Source organism: Saimiri boliviensis, chromosome 20, assembly GCF_048565385.1.
Source record: "Saimiri boliviensis isolate mSaiBol1 chromosome 20, mSaiBol1.pri, whole genome shotgun sequence".
Classification (NCBI taxonomy): Eukaryota; Metazoa; Chordata; class Mammalia; order Primates; family Cebidae; genus Saimiri; species Saimiri boliviensis.
Window position 1 is genome coordinate 19,474,940 of NC_133468.1, and position 16,023 is coordinate 19,490,962.

Sequence of the window (16,023 nt, forward strand, 5' to 3'; positions counted from 1 at the left end):
GAGCAGTGGCTTGTAGTTCTCCTTGAAGAGGTCCTTTACGTTCCTTGTTAGTTGTATTCCTAGGTATTTTATTCTCTTTGTAGCAATTGTGAAAGCAGTTCGTTCTTGATTTGGCTCTCTTTAAGTATGTTATTGGTGTATAGGAATGCTTGTGATTTCTGCACAATGATTTTGTATCCTGAGACTTTGATGAAGTTGCTTATTGGTTTCAGGAGATTCTGGGCTGAGACAATGGGGTCTTCTAAATATACACTCATGTCATCTGCATCTAGAGACAATTTGACTTTCTCCTTTCCTAATTGAATATTCTTTATTTCTTTTTCTTGCCTAATTTTTCTGGCTAGAACTTCCAATACTATATTGAATAGGAGTGGTGAGAGAAGGCATCCTTGTCTAGTGCCAGATTTCAAAGGGAATGCTTCCAATTTTTGCCCATTCAGTATGATATTGGCTGTGGGTTTGTTGTAAATAGCTTTTATTATTTTGAGATATGTTCCATTGACACCTAGTTTATTGAGGGCCTTTAGCATAAAAGGCTGTTGAATTTTGTTGAAGAACTTCTCTGCATCTATTGAGGGAATAATGTGGATTTTGTCTTTGGTTCTGTTTATGTGGTGGATTACATTTATTGACTTGCATATGTTGAACCAGCCTTGCATCCCTGGTATGAAGCGTACTTGATCATGATACATAAGCTTCTTAATGTGTTTTGCAATTGGTTTGCCAGTATTCTATTGAAGATTTTCACATCTATGTTCATCATGGATATTGGCCTGAAGTTTTCTTTTCTTGCTGAGTCTCTGCCAGGTTTTGGTATCAGGATGATGCTGGTCTCATAAAATCATTTGGGAAGGATTCCCTCTTCTTGAATTGTTTGGAATAGTTTCAGAAAGAGTGGTACCAGCTCCTCTTTGTATGTCTGGTAGAAATCAGCTGTGAACCCATCTGGACCTGGGCTTTTTTTGTTTGGTAGGCTATTAATTGCTGCCTCAACTTCAGCCCTTGTTATTGTTCTATTCAGGGTTTTGACTTCATCTTTAGGCTTAGGAGGGTGCAAGTGTCCAGGAATTTATCCATTTCTTCCAGGTTTACTGGTTTACATGCATAGAATTGTTTGTAGTAATCTCTGATGGTAATTTGTATTTCTGTGGAATCATTTTTTATTGCATCTATTTGATTATTCTCTCTTTTTTTATATATTAATCTGGATAGTAGTCTATTTTGTTGATCTTTTCACAAAACCGGCTCCTGGATTTACTAAGTTTTTGAAGGGTTTTTTGTGTCTCTATCTTCTTCAGTTCTGCTCTGATATTAGTTATTTCTTGTCTTCTGCTAGCTTTTGAGTGTTTTTGATCCTGGTCCTCTAGCTCTTTCAATTTTGATGATAGGGTGTCAATTTTAGATCTTTCCTTGCTTCTCATGTTGGCATTTATTGCTATAAATTTTCCTCTAGACACTGCTTTAAATATGTCCCAGAGATTCTGGTACGTTGTGTCTTCATTCTTGTTGGTTTCGAAGAACATCTTTATTTCTGCTTTCATTTCATTGTCTAACCAGTCAACATTCAAGAGCCGGTTATTCAGTTTCCATGAAGTTTTGTGGTTCTGAGTTAGTTTCTTAATCCTGAGTTCTAATTTGATTCCACTGTGGTCTGAGAGACTGTTTGTTATGATTTCCGTTCTTTTACATTTGCTGAGGAATGATTTGCTTCGAATTATGTGGTCAATTTTAGAGTACGTGTGATGTGGTGTTGAGAAGAATGTATATTCTGTGGATTTGGGGTGGAGAGTTCTGTAAATGTCTATTAGGTTTGCTTGGTCCAGATCTAAGTTCAAGTCCTGGATATCCTTGTAAATTTTCTGTAAAGTTCTCATGATGTGTTTTTCATCTCTGTCTATTCATTTATATTCTTCTCTAAGCATTTATTCTCATTAGCATTTCATCAAGCCTTTTTTCAAGTTTCTTTGCATTTGGTTAAAACATGTTCTTTTATCTCAGAGAAGGTTGTTATTACCCACTTTCTGAAGCCTGTTTCTATCAATTCATCAGACTCATTATCCATCCAGCTTTGTTCCCTTGCTAGTGAGGAGTTGTGATCCCTTGGAGGAGGAGAGGTGTTCTGGTTTTGGGTGTTTTCATCCTTTTTGCACTGATTTCTTCCCATCTTTGTGGATTTATCTACCTGCAAGTCTTTATAGTTGGTGACTTTCAGATGGGGTCACTGAGTGGACATCCTTTTTGTTGATTATGAAGTTATTTCTTTCTGTCTTTTAGTTTTCCTTCTAACAGTCTGTCTCCTCTGCTGTAGGACTGCTGGAGATCCCTCCAGACCCTGCTTGTCAGGATCACCTGCAGTGGCTGCAGAACACTAAGAGTTGCTGCCAGTTTTTTCTTCTGTTGTCTTTGTCCCAGAAGGATATCTGTCAGATGTCAGCCTGAGCTCTCCTTTATGAGGTGTCTCTTTGCATATATGGGGGTCAGGGAGTGACTTGTGGAGACAGTCTGTCTCTTATAGGAGCTCAAGTGCTGAGCTGTGAGCTCTGTTGTTCTGTTCAGAGTTGTTGGGCAGTAGGTTTAAGTCTGCTGCAGCAGAACTCATAACCACCTTTTTTCCCAGGTGCTCTGTCCTGGGAAGGTGGGGCTTTATTTATAAGTTGCTGACGTGCTGCTGCCTTTTTTCAGTGATGCCTGCCTAATGAGGAGGCAGCCTAGTCACAGTCTGCCAACAGAGGCATTGCTGAGCTGCCATGGTCTCTGCCCAGGTGCTGTGTGAACTTCCTTGCAGATTTGTTTATATAGTTGTAGTTAGAACTGCCTCAGTAATGGCAGTCTGCCTCAGTAATGGCAGACTGTCTCTGTAATGGTGGACTGTCTCAGTAATGACAAACTGCCTCAGAAATGGCGGACTGCCTCAGTAGTGGTGGACTGCCTCGGTAACGGCAGACGCCCCTCCCGCCGCAGAGCTGGACTGTCCCGGGTCCTGCTGTGCTTCCTGTGAAACTCTCAATCCAGAGAATTTCAGATTGCTAGTCTTTGTGGTGGTGGGACCCGCTGAGCCAGATCACCTGGCTCCCTGTTCCAGCCCCCTTTTTTTCAGTTGAATGGGCGACTCTATCTCCGAGGCATTCCAGGTGCCAGTTGAAACAGCTACCCAGATTTGTGTGAGTTTTTGTGCTGAGACCCACTGTGCCAGGTGAAACTGCCATGCTGGAGACTCGTGGTGCTTTTCTACCTGGGAATCTCCTGGTCTGTGGGCAGTAAAAACTCATTCAAAATGCAGTGATCACTCACCCTCTGTGTTCTCACTAGGAACTGCACTCTAGAGCTGTTCCTATTCAGCCATCTTGGATTGTCTTTCAATGTGGTTTCTTTAAGAATATATTTATATGTGGTTTCTTAAGGAAATATGTTGAGAATAACCAACATGAAGACCATATTGGTTACAAATATAAAAAGCTCCCTGGAAAGTATAAATAAGTAAATCAAAGATGTAGAATGATAGATCCATAAATACTTAGTAAGAAAGAATAGAATATCCTACTGATATGTCACTAAATTTAAAGTTGACAGCCAGGCAGATAATTATGATTTTCCAAAATTTTCTCCTTATAGTTCTTGCCAGAAGCAGCATATGAACTGGCTGAACTGTAGGCACAACACAGGAAGGTAATTCCATCAGATGTCACCCTTGCTCTTTAAGAGTTTACAGTCTCTACGATAAAACTGTGGAGGCAATTTTCACCAAGAAAAGAAGCATGTCTATAGAACAAAACATATTGGTAGATTTGTCATCCACAAATTGGCACACAAATGTGTAACTACAACATGTTATCTATACTCTGTATGCTAGATATTCTCTATTTGCCCTTCTAGGTCCAACCTCCAACCTTCTCCATCCTGCTTTCTGTCTCAGGAGTCTGACCTTTATGGACTACATCAAATGGGCTCCCTGGCCCTTTGGATTTGGCCACTGAAAAGCACCAAGAAGAGATCAAAAGTCAAAAGAGAGATAGATTGGGGCATTTGTTCTCATTTTCCTCCCTGCTGGACCACAGGATGACAGTGGCTATCCACAGCTCCTATCCAGGGGTCCTCTCTTAACACCTACACGTCTCAGCAGGTTCTTATAGCCACTCCCTCCCCTCGTACCTGTTTTCCACCATTGCTGGCCCCAGGAACCTCACCATCCCTGAAGATTTCCCTTAAAATTGCCCACATTTTTGTAAACAGGCCATTGTTAAAATCTATTTCATAACCCTTTTTGGTTTACCATCTGTGTCCCGTTCCCCAGCTGAAACACAGTTGTGTCCAAACTTGCTTTATAATCACTTATGGAGCTTTTAGAAAAATAGATTTCCAGACCCTACCCAAGACCTAATGAATCAGAATCCCTATGCCTGGAGCTAAGGAAGATGTAACTTTAACAAACAACCCAGGTGATTCTGATCCAGCCAACCTGGGCAAGCATCCCTGGATGAGCATTTGGGAGCCACTGCTCTGCAGACCCTACCTTGCCAAACTGAAGCATTTGAAAACAAACAGGACACTCCCAGAACACAACCCCAGCTACCCTTCCCTCTAACACCACAGCAACCAACACTCAGAAAAAGAAGTGGACTCTCTATCGGGACATCCGAAGCAGAGGAAAACAAGCATATGGTCTACAGTGATAGGAGATGTTCCTGAGCACATTAAGTAAATGCTCAACTACCCCTTTCACATTTGATTAGATTCTCAATTGAAAATCACTTTTCAACCATTTTACAGGAAACCAAATCCATTTCCACCTCCATCTGGTGCCATAATTAAACAAAGTAGAAAATGCCGACCAGTTTAGGCCTGTCCTAATTCAGCTTAGAGTAGGCACTAGAGCACCTAGTGCCTTCCAGCCTTGGGGAAATGAGGCCTGTTTGTTCCTGAAGATCATGGGCCTCAAGTAGGACCAGAAGATAAACAGAATCAAGAGCCCAACCTGCTCCAGTCTCTGAGGATTCACTCTCCATTCAGAAGCCGAAGGCATTGGGAGATGGGCTAAGTTGACCATCTGTTCTTCTCTCTGATAATATGTAATTAAGTAATTTATTTATTCAGCACTTTGCACCCCCTCCTCTCTCCACCCATTAGTCAGGGATGATTATGCCAGACCCAGCAGTAGTTAACATATTGCATACTTGGGCGAGTGCTGTGCTACAAAGCACTCTGCTAGCCTCCTGGCTATGGCCACCTCTCAGACCTGACTGTAGGAATGACCGCATGAGGCTTGTTGCTCTGCTGGCTCTGCTTTCTTCCCCAACAATTAGGCGGCACTCTCTTGCTGCATATTAAACCATTTACTGTGCATATTTAATTCATTTGTTCAGAGATAAATTTACCCACATCCTCTGATCACTTTCACCAGGCCAGCTTACTGTCTAGGCAGCACTGATGGATTTTTCCCATCTGGTAAATTTTATCTACAATATAAACAAACACAAATGTACACAGAGCCTGACACATGACTAGAGCAATGGGATTGACTCCATAAGCCTCAGGCAAAACTTAGATTTGAAACTATGATAATATATAGCATATGTGATGTTTTGTATATCACATGTCATGTTTTGAATATCACATCTGTTATTGTGGCCTGACCAGCAAATATTTTCTTTCTTTCTAATAATGGCTTTTTAATCTTTTTTTAAAAAAGAGAATTGGTACTCCTTACCCTATGTCCCTGCAGTTTAGATGGAGCTGGTTCTATCCAGGGTTAACTTGATGACTTGGTCAGCCCAATGAATACAAATTCTAAAGGTCACTCAAAATACTGAGCTCTTTCCACTGAGGTTCTTAGAAGATAGCATGGTTGCCTGGACCTGCCAGTGATTACTTTGCCGTCTTAGTATTAGCTAGCTGAATAAAATCAATGAGAAAGAACCAGCACTTAGAGATGGAGAGATCAGTTCTGGGACAACCAAGTCGCTGTTTAAGTACCAGGATCCAGCTGAAGCTGTAATTGTTCCCAGACTTCTTTTTTATGTGAACCAATAAATTTCCATTAATTCTTAAGTTATTTATTTTTTGACACTTGCAAATATAAAATGTTGATTAATATACCTCTCTTATTTTAAATGTGATAGGTCACTACAAAAACCTCAATCACAGCCGGGCGCGGTGGCTCAAGCCTGTAATCCCAGCACTTTGGGAGGCTGAGGCGGGTGGATCACGAGGTCGAGAGATCGAGACCATCCCGGTCAACATGGTGAAACCCCGTCTCTACTAAAGATACAAAAAGTTAGCTGGGCATGGTGGCACGTGCCTGTAATCCCAGCTACTCAGGAGGCTGAGGCAGGAGAATTGCCTGAGCCCAGGAGGCGGAGGTTGCGGTGAGCCGAGATCGCGCCATTGCACTCCAGCCTGGATAACAAGAGCGAAACTCCGTCTCAAAAAAAAAAAAAAAAAACAACCTCAATCACTATTCGGGCATGAATTGGGATAAATTTGCCTGAGTTTAGCACATTTTTTAATATAGAGATAGATTATACAAATGGAATTTAAGCAAATATAAACCAGACTGCAAAAGAAATTTAAAACAATAATTCCAAAACTGTAGATTTTTGAGAATAGGAAAAGACTGTAAAGGTTATTATAGCATAATCTATTAGTTTCCCAACACTGGTACTACTCAAGGGGAGGCTGTGAAACTTGCTCAAGATGTTGCAGAGGTGTTCTTAGAATAGAGAATATATTAATTTGATGTTCATAAGGGTCATTGTGGTAGGCTGAAAAATAAATCTCAAAAGATATTCACATTCTAATCTGTGCAACCTGTGAAAGTTACTTTATATGGAAAAAAAGACATTGTGACTATCATAACATTAAAAAATCTTGAGATGGAGAGGTTTTCCTGAATTCTTCATGTGGATCTTAAATCCAATCGCAAGTACCCTTTTAAGAGGAGGGTAGAGGGAGATTTGACTCCAGACAGAAGAGAAGGCAATGGGACATAGAGGTAGAGATTAATGTAGCCATGAGGCAAGGAACGCTGGCAGCCATCAAAAGCTGAAAAAGGCAAGGAACAGATTCTCCCAGAGCCTCCAGAGGAAACACAGCCCTACTGATACATTGATTTTGGCCCTTCAAAACTCATATCAGACTTGTGGCCTCCAGAACTGTGAAAGAATACATTGCTGTTGTTTAAGTTACCGAGTTTGTGATCATTTGTTGCAGCAGCTGTAGGGAAACTAGTGCAATCAATCACAACTTCATTGTTGTGTGAGACTTTGATTCCAGGGATTCTTTCACATCCTTGACAAGTGATAATGATAATGATATTAGTAAACACTTTTTCAGGACTTAACATGTGTCATACAATATTCTAACAGCTTTATGTGTATTACGTCATTTTAATTTTACAATGACCCTGTGACATAGGTACTGTGAGTACATCATTTTGCAGATAGACAAACAGAGGCTCAGAGAGGTTAAATAACTTACCATGGTCACAAAACTAGTACCTTGTAAAACTAGGATTCAAACCCAAGAATTCGAATTCCAAAGTATATGATCTTAACTACTATAGATAAGATAGTATCTGTATGTTTGACTCCTGCAGATGACAGGGAAAGAACAAAGTCATCACCTACCTGGAAGGTGGGCTATCTTTTCATGTGCAGATGCCTCTATTTAGGAGGTTTTCCTGCTATCAATCCCAAAGATCTTCTGTAACTTCTGTCTGTTGTGAAGCCTTCTAAAGACACAAAGAATAAATCTAATTGGTGTTCCATGAAAGAGTTTATCACATCCTCTTAAGTTTTTTTTTTCATCTCCAAGGTAAATTTCTCAGCGTTTTAAACCATTCTTCAACTGACATAATATCCTGATGCCTCACCACCCTAACTCTCTGTCATAACATACCAAATGTCTGTTAATATTCTGGAAAGTGCAGTATCCAGAACAAAATGCCATGTTCCGTTTAGGCTGCCAGCACAGAACGCAAAGAAACTGTTACAACCTTTATTGACCTCGATTGACCTGGCTCTAAATCCTATTAGACTGCCTTAAGAATACATTATTTGATTGAGCAGCCATAAAAGAAAAATTATACTTTCAATGTAAGGATAAGATCCATTGAGCATAAACAAAATAATTCAAAAAAGGTTAATTTTAGGATGTTAAGCAAATAAATCAGACAATATAAAAAATTATCTTGTTATAAAACACATAGATACTCTGTTTAAAATATCACAAGGATTATTTTAAACATATAGCTGAGCTCACAAGAAAAGTAGTGAAGATCGCTAGGGGTCAAAAATGAATATGGAAGGGACTCAGAATGATAGTGCCACATCGCCCTGGTTTCATGCCTGGGATTCATCTGGTCTTAGTTCATCTGGTCTTAGTCAGCCCAGAGGCTTCTCTTTTAATATCTGCACACATAGGAGATAAGACTTTGAACCTAGGGCAACAGAGATTTGAAAATCAGACTCTCATCCTTAATTCAGGCCCCTGAGAGGGCTGCATTCTCAGTGAAATTGTTTTTCAGGTGCCCATTGGAACAGGGAGGTAAAAAGGAGGCTGGTCTGGTTTCACATTCCAGGTATGAGTAGTGACAGAAAATCTCCCTTGAAAATTTTTAGCCAGGAAGCCTACCTTTTCATGACTTTGGGTTTTATTGTATTCTGTCCTTGCAAAGTCCTATATTCCTGAGGCAAGAAATTAACATAAAAAGTGGTCCTGGAGCACCTGGCAAAAGAAAATGAAAAATTTATCTAGATGGAGAAAAATTGAGCCCAAACCACACAGAAATCCCATGGATAAAGCCCCACTGAGGATGCTCATGCAAGATAAAATTACAGAACTCAAAAGGAAAATCTAGTATTCATGATAAATCAGCAGATTAAAAACACAGAAGGATAGACCCCCCTCCAAGAACTTCAGATAACAAAACAGCCAGAGATTATTTTTTAAGTATGCTTAAAATAATTAAAAAGTGTGCTTAAAATAATTAAAAATGTATTGAAAACATGCATATAATTCTAATTCTTTCCAAAGGCCTACTAAAGTGATAGTAAACCTTTCTTCCCCAAGGCATAAATTCACAAATGCAAGAAAAAGAGAACATAAACAAAATTTTGGAGGACGGAGAGCTGATAGACAAGTGATAATTGACTAGCAGATAAGAATAAGCTTAATTCCAAAGTAGCAATAAAAAAAGTCAAGAAGCACCCAATTTACCCTACAGATTGTACCAGATACCCAACTGTCAATGAGGCCCACCCATATGCTCAAAGTATTTGAATTCCACTGGTAAATGTAAGCAGATAACCCGAGGATGAGCTGAAATCTGATAAAGAGGATGTAGGTGTCAGGCTGGACCTGAATTTCAACTCTGCAATTTAATGCCATATAACTTTAGATAAGTTATTTCTTATGTCTCAGCTCTATTATCAAAAAAATTGGTGAAATTATAGCACTGACGTCCAAGAGTTAATGTGACGATGAAGTAAGTTAATATGTATAAGGCACTGAGAAGAGTGAGGAGGCATATAGTAACTCTTCAATAAATGGTTGCTACTATAGATGGCATTTTGTATGAATAAAATTCTAACACAAGCAAAAAAAAAAGAGGCTGAAGCAAATAAGAGGAAATGGAGACTATAGGGGGAAAATATTTTAATTTTTAATATCCTTAGAGAAATAAAATATCCTGGCTACTTGGTGTGGAAAACAAGAACAGAAACTTATTTTTCCAGAAAGTAATACTCAGAGAATAAATATGGTCAAAAGAGAGAATGAAAACTAGATTTCAAGGAATTCCCAAGAGCACTTCTGGAATGGTGGTGTCGACATTTGAAAATTTAGTCCTCCTTAAAAGTAATAGGAACACCAGCAAAAACTGTCAAAATCAACTTATTCATAAATCTGAAATTAACCAATGGCATAAAGCAATCCAAGAAGTCATTATTCAAGGAAAACATCCAGTTCTCATAAGGGCAATGAGGTCTGTGTTGTTCTATCTTGGCCTGTTCCCATCACTCTCCATCTAGCTCTACAGTAGCCTTGAGAACCACTAGTGCAAAAATCAGAGGAGCTGTGCAAACCAGCATTCTTAGGGAGTCCAAATGGCATATTAGAAAATATATAATTAATACAAAGATAAACAGCAATGAAGAAATAGAGAAACAGAAAGGGCAAATGACATATAAATAACAAACATGCAGACTTAATTCCCACTTAAGAGTAGTTGCATTAAATGTAATTCTACATAGTAGTAATTGCATTAAATGTAAATGGATTAAATACTCCAATCAAAAGACAAAGTGGCAGATGAAAAGTAAATCTCATGAAGATAGAGAGTGAACTGGCGATAATCAGAGGCTGGGAAAAGCAAGGGAAAAGGAATTAAAGAGAGTCTGATTGATAGGTACAAATATATACTTAGGTAAAAAAAATAGGACTTGGTATTTGATAGCTCGGTGGAGTGATTCTAGTTAACATTATTCAATTATACATTTCCAAATAGTTAGAAGAGAATAATTTAAATGTTCCTGGAGTTAAAAAGAAAAAGATAAATATTTAAGGTGAAGGATATCCCAATTACCCTGATATTATCTGAATGTACCAAATTATCACATGTACCCCTAAAATGTGTACATCTAAGATTTATTAATTTTAAAACTGTAAATAATTAAAAAGCAACAGTAACAACAAAAACAAAACATGATTTAACTATATCCCGTCTATAATAGACACACTTTTGATTCAAAGACATAGGTGGAAAGTAAATAACACTAAAAGACATACCACACAAACAATAACCAAAACAAGCTGGAGTGGCTAAATTGATATCAGACAAAACCAGTAATAAGACAATATTGTTACTAGAGACAGAGAAAGACATTTTATAATGTTAAAAGGGTCAATCAGGAATACGTAGTAATTATAAACATATACTCAGCTAACAACAAAACTGCAAAATAAATGAAGTAAAAACTGACATAGTGAGAAATACACAATTCAAAAAAATAGTTGCAGATTTCAAAATCCCACTTTCAATAATAAATAGAACTACGGAACAAAAGATCAAGAAAGAAATAAAAGCACTGAAAGACACTATAAACCAACTAGACAGCAAAAATCTATAAAACACTCCAACCAATAAAAATCTATAGAATGCTCCAACTAATAAAAGAAAAACATACATTCTTATCAAGTGCATATGGAACATTCTCCAGAATAGACATATCCTAGGACATAAAACAAGTTTCAATATATATAAATAAGAATTTATATCATGTAAAATATGTTCTACAGTCACAGTGAAATGAAATTATAAATCAGTAATAGAGAGACATTTGGGAAATTCACAAACATGTGGAAATTACACAACAGAGCCCTAAATAACCCAATGGATCAAAGAAGAAATCACAAGGAAAACTAGAAAATATATTGATGGGAATGCAAACAAAAACAAAACATACTATAATTGATGAGAGGCAGCTAAAGCCATGCTAAGAGGAAATAGTGAAGAAGAGAGTGGGAACGAATGAAATAAATAATATAAGAGAATAGAGAAAAAGGAATTAAATCCAAAGATGAGTCTTTGAAAACATTCACAAAATTGACAAACCTTTAGCTACACTGCCTAAGGGAAAGAAAAAAAGAGAATAATCAAATGACTAACATTTGGAAGGAAATAGGCGACATTATCACTAACATATGAGAAATAAAAAGAGTTATAAAGGCAGAGTAAGAATAAATAGATGCTAGCAAATTAGATGACCTAGAGGAAATGGACAAATACTTAATAAAACACAAACTACCAATGCTGACGTAAGAATAAATGGAAAATATGAATACCTAAGAAAGTAATGAGATTGAATTAATGATCAAAAAACTTCTCACATTGAAAATCTCAGGCTCAGAAGTTTTCACTGGCAGATTCTACCACTTAACATAGAATTAACCACAAGCATTCACAAACTTCCAAAACACATAAAAATAGGAAAAATTTTAAAACTTATTATATGAGAGTAATATTCTGATATGAAACTAGAAGATAGCACCAGGAAAGAAAACTATAGACCAATGATTCTTTTATACAGATGCAAAATCTACTAACAGACTCAATCTAGCAAAAAGAATTATATATCACAGACAAGTGGTATTTATGCTAAGAAAGCAAGGTCAGTTCGACATAGAAAAATCAATGTAATATACTACTAAATCAATAAAATAAATGATAAAAATAATACGGTCATCTTAAATGCAAAAACATTTGACAATATCCAACATTTTTTCACAATGAAAACATTTAACAATCTAGGAATAAAAGAATACTTTTACTCCTAAAGGTCAGCTAAGAAAAACTGACATCACACTTATGGTGAAAGACTTGAATGACTTCTGCCTAAGATCAGAAATATGACAAGGAGGCCTGGGTACAGTGGCTCACACCTGCAATCCTAGTGCTTTGGGAGGCTGAGGCAGGTAGATCACTGAGGCCAAGAGTTCGAGACCAGCCTGAGCAACATGCTGAAACCCTTGTCTCTACTAAAAATACAAAAATGAAAAAAAATCTAAAAATGCAAAAAATTAGCAGGGTGTGGTGGCTTACGTTTGTAATCATAACTACTTGGAAGGCTGAGGCACAAGAATTGCTTAAACCCAGGAGGCAGATGTTGCAATGAACTGAGATCGTGCCACTGCACTTCAGCCTGGGTGACAGAGTGAGGCCCTGTCTCAAAAAATCAACAACAAAGAAATATGACAAAGATGTCCACTCTTACTACTTCTATTCAACACTATGCTGGACAGTCTAACCTGATTACAGCAAGAAAAAAAAGAAAAAGTTATCCAGATTAGAAAAGAAGAATTAAAACTATCTCCATTCTCAGATGAAATATTCTCGTATATACAGAAAATCCTAACAAATCCACTAACTATTAAAACTAATAAATGAGCTCAGCAAAGTTACAAGATACCAGATCAATACACAAAAGTCAATTGTATTTATATACTCCAGCAATAAATATTCTAAAAATGAAATTAAGAAAACAATTCCATTTACAATAGCATCATAGGAATAAAATATCTAGGAATAAAATTAACAAAAGAACTATAGGCCCAGTATGGTGGCTCACACCTGTAATCTCAACATTTTGGGAGGTTAAGGAGGGATGATCACTGGAGCCCAGGAATTCAAGACCAGCCTGGGCACAATGGCAATACCACGTCTCTACAAAAAAAAAAAAAAAAAAAAAAAAAAAAATACAAAAATTAGCCAGTCATGGTGGCACCTGCCTGTAGTCCCAGCTATTCAGGGGGCTGAGGTGGGAGGCTCACTTGAGCCAAGGAGGTTGAGCTTGCAGTGAATCACAATCATGCCACTGCACAGTTTGGGTGACAGAATAAGACCCTGCCTCCAAAAAAAAAACTAAAAATAAAAAAGAATTGTAATATTTGTATGTGGAAAACTATGATACGTTGTTGAAATAAATTAAAGAATATCAAATTAAATTGAAAGATATCCCATGTTCATCAAAGACTAAATATTGTTAGATGGCAACTCACTGAATTTATTTACAGGCTCAACACACTCCCTATCAATTCCTAAGCATTCTTTTTTAACAAATACAAAAAGCTGATTCTAAAGTATGTTTGGATACAGACATTTAATGCTGTGAACTTTCCTCTTAGCACCATTTCTGTTGTATCCCAGAGGTTTTGATAAGTTACGTTGCTATTATCATTCACTTCAAATAATTTTTTTTAGACGGATTCTCACTCTATCTCCAGGCTGTAGTGCAGTGGCTCAATTTCGGCTCACTGCAACCTCTGCCTCCCGGGTTCAGGTAATTCTCCTGCCTCAGCCTCCTGAGTAGCTGGGACTACAAGCGTGTACCACCACACCCAGCTAATTTTTGTATTTTTAGTAGAGACGGGGTTTCACCATGTTGACCAAGATGGCCTTGATCTCCTGACCTAGTGATCCACCTGCCTTAGCCTCCCAAAATGCTAGAATTACAGGTGAGAGCCACTGCACTTGGCCTCAAATAATTTTTTAATTTCCATTTTGATTTCATCTAGACATTATAAGTAAAATACCACACCCAAATAGATCAAGTAGGTGCCCAAACACAAGAACTTACAGGCATCTTTCCTGCCTAGCTAACAGGGCTCTCTGTTTTCCCCCAACTTCCTTTAAAGGGATCATTCAGGCATTTTCCCACAAACTCTGTTTGCTATGCTCTCTCTCTTTCTTTTTCTGTCTGCCTCTTCTTTCCTGCCTTGTATGACCCAGAATGAAGAACTACCCTTCTGACTCATTACACCCTCCCTGCCCAGGATCTGTAAGTAAAAATATTTAAACTTATTTCATATTGTGGTAGTGCATTGAATTTGCACTTTCCATTTGAAGAGCTATACAGGCTACCCTGAGCCAGCTTTTCTCTGGGACCCTCAGCAGAACACAAGGTCAGGCCCCAGGGCCAGAGCAATGATAAGGAAGGTATAAAGTGGATATGGATCAGACAAGAACCACAGGGCATCTGCCAATATAAATAAATTTTCCATATGAGAAACCTTATGGTCATGACTTGTGCAACTGGGCATTAAACCACCTGCCAGGTAAAAAAGTATTCTGTGGAAGTCATGCTGCATACACCCATGTCCAGTTCCCCTTCATTTCCCATTAGGGCATGGTTGCTAGCTACTCTGGTACTGAAACCCAGTTTATCTGGAGGTTCTCAAAATAGTTAAACTTATAGGTCAGTGAAATAGAATTGACAATGTAGAAATTAACCCCTATGTATATGACCAATTGATTTTCTGCAAAGATGCCAAGGTAATTATTTAGGAAAGAACAGATTTCTCCACAAATGATGTTGGAATAACTATATCTATATGCAAAAGAATGAAGTTGGACCTCTACTCGATGCCATGTATAAAAATTAATTCAAAATTGATCAACAACCTAAATGTAAGAACGAAAACTATAAAACACTTAGATGAATATGTAGGATTAAATAAAAATGACAATGGTTACTTAGATATGACATGAATGACAAGTAACAAAAGAAAAATATATGAATTAGATGTTATCAGAAAATATTTTGTGCTTCAAAGAACATCATTAGGAAAGTAAAACAACAACACATGGAATGAGAAAATATTTGCAAATAATAAATCTAACAAGGGATTTCTGTATAGAATACATAAAGAACTTTTATGACTCAATAAAGGCAATCCAATTTTAAAACGTGTAAAGATTGGTTAGAAATTTATCTGAAGAAGATATACGGATGACCAATAAGCACATAAAAAGATGCTCAACATTGTTAGTCATCAGGGAAATGAAAATCAAAACTACAATGAGATACCACTTTATAACCAATAGGGTGACTTTGATGAAAAAAAAATAGACAATAACAAATGTTGACAAAGATCTGAAGAAATAGGAACCCTCAACATTTTTGTGGGATTTTAAATGTGTACAGGTGCTTTGGAAAATAGTTCGGTAGTTCCTCAAAAAGTTAAACAGTGGCAGGATACCATGGCTCTGGGATTACACCTGTAATCCCAACATTTTGGGAGGCCTAGGCAGGAGGCTTGCTTGAGCTCAGGAGTTGGAGGTTGCAATGAGCTATGATCACACCACTGCACTCCAGTGTGAACAACAGAGTGAGACCCTGTCTCAAAAAAAAAAAAAAAAAAAAAAAAAAAAGTTAAACATAGAATTACATACAACCTATGAATTCCACTCCTACCCAAGAGAAATGAAAAATGTTTATTCACACAAAACCCACAAAAACTTCTATATAAATGTTTATGCTAGCATTTACTATTATTTACTATTATTCATAATAGCCAGAAATTGTAAATAATATAAATTTCCATTAACAATTGAATGGATATGTGTCTTTGGGTTGCTTTTCTTGAGGAGGATTTTTGTGGTGTTCTCTGTATTTTCTGAATATAAATGTTGTCCTCACTTGCTAAGTTGGGGAAGTTCTCCTGACTAATATCCTGAAGAGTGTTTTCCAA

General features: G+C 37.5%; 1 long non-coding RNA gene across 1 annotated transcript in view; it reads right to left on the bottom strand.

Moving 5' to 3' along the window:
- The window catches only part of LOC141582468 (uncharacterized), a 106,245-nt gene that overhangs the window by 76,074 nt on the left and 14,148 nt on the right, over positions 1-16,023 (bottom strand). Inside the window, exons 2-3 of the long non-coding RNA XR_012515321.1 lie at positions 8,629-8,721; positions 7,623-7,726 (exon numbers count right to left, since the gene is read on the bottom strand). This is a non-coding gene — a long non-coding RNA (uncharacterized LOC141582468). The remainder of the gene's footprint in view (positions 1-7,622; positions 7,727-8,628; positions 8,722-16,023) is intronic.